Below are 1,778 nucleotides of genomic sequence, written 5' to 3'. Positions count from 1 at the left end.
AAAATATTTCCTGTAGACTGTGGTAGGAATAGTCACATGTAAAGTCACACTTTACCTTATGTAAAGTAATTTACATAAGGTTCAATATATAGCCACCAAGATGGTGTAATATGAGCGATTGAAGAAATCTGAGCCTTTTTCCTCTCCTTGTCTCCTGTATTTTTCCTACCTGTTAGCTAAATATGTCAATTCTAGTCAAGATGAAGTCTTTGATTTCACAATCAAAACAACAGTTTAAGATTAAAATACCACCAATAGAAGTATGATGGCATTAATTCCATAAAGCATAAATTACTAAAACAAGTGTATATATGAAATTATAATATGGGAAATATGCTCTGCCTCAGGTTGTGAAACTAGCAAATACGTTTTAGTAATAGAGACTGTCAAGGTTATAAGGCATATATAAAAAGAATGTTTGGCACTACTCAAGTTGCAGATAGCAAAATATACTGTAAAATATTTTACCAGCAGAGAAAAGCAGTAATTGAGCACATAACTTTACTAAACAAACATAGCTTTCAGTCATTACTCAATAAATGTTCGGAAGGGACAAAGTAGGTAGGGCCCCCTTTTGGAGGAGACAGTCGTAGAATGATCAATTTCCAAAATGAAATGTAAAGAATTACTCCCCCTAAAATAAAAGCAATACAATTTAGAAAACAAGAATTACCATTTCAGGCTTATTAATATTCAAACCAACCAAGATTCAGAAGTGTTAATACATCTCAGGAAAGACCACACAAGGAAAGATGGAAGAACTGGGCTGTGACATGAGTTTTGGGCAATGACAAAACCCAAAGTCATTCAATCAAGCCACACTTTGTCCCCCCCATCCTTGAAATAGTGGTTGAGCAGTTTGGGTTTGTTTTACTTTGTCTTGGCTTAATTTTAAGTCTAACAGAAATACCAAGAATATGTTAAGTTTCTTCTCTTGCTATTTTCCCTATTTCAAGTAATATTATTTTTTCTGAATATCAAAAGGAAAACAGTTATGCTAGAAAAATGAGGAAAAGTAGCACAACAGAAAAACCACTTGTAATGCCTCTATGCAGATATCATCATTGCTAACATTTCAGTACCTGCTTTGCCCCTCCTTTTATGTATATGTATGTATATATATATGTGTGTGTGTGTACGTATATATGTATGTCTCTGCACTTCTTTAAAATATTGTGATCTTTTTATTTGCACTTTCCATTGACATTTTATTTTTTGAAAATAGGATTTCTAATGGCTGCCTTACCTCTATTTTTTGGTTATACCACCATTTCTTTAGTCATTTTCCTTTCATTGGGCTTTTGCTTTGTTTCTACCTTTGTTCACACATTAATTCTCTTACTACTTTTTTCTAAATTCTCTCCTTATCTAGAGGCCTGCAATGGAGCTATTTAATGCATGCAAATATTTTTCAAAAAATTATCTTGCAAAAAAAACTTAAGGAAAAAGTGGCCCTATGTGGAAAATATTTGTTATTTTCTCACAACTGACTGGTTGGTTGATTTTTCTAAAAAAGGCATTTATATATTTTTAGGCTCAGATACAATCAGACAAGTTTCTCCTGCTCAAAATGTGTTATTATCATTTCTTCTATAACACATTTTATTGTTCCTTTCTGGAAATTGTTGATTTCCTTTTATACACTTTCAAGTGAGTCAGCTAAACAAAATAATCACATACTGAGATGATAGGTAGTAAAAGCCACTCTCAAAAAAAGTATTTGTGAAACCTACTGCATGTTTGGTATGTCTGATGCCCAAAGAGTAATCAAGCTAAAC

The sequence above is a fragment of the Zalophus californianus genome, chromosome 2 (assembly GCF_009762305.2).
Source record: "Zalophus californianus isolate mZalCal1 chromosome 2, mZalCal1.pri.v2, whole genome shotgun sequence".
Classification (NCBI taxonomy): Eukaryota; Metazoa; Chordata; class Mammalia; order Carnivora; family Otariidae; genus Zalophus; species Zalophus californianus.
Note: the sequence above shows the minus strand (reverse complement) of the source record.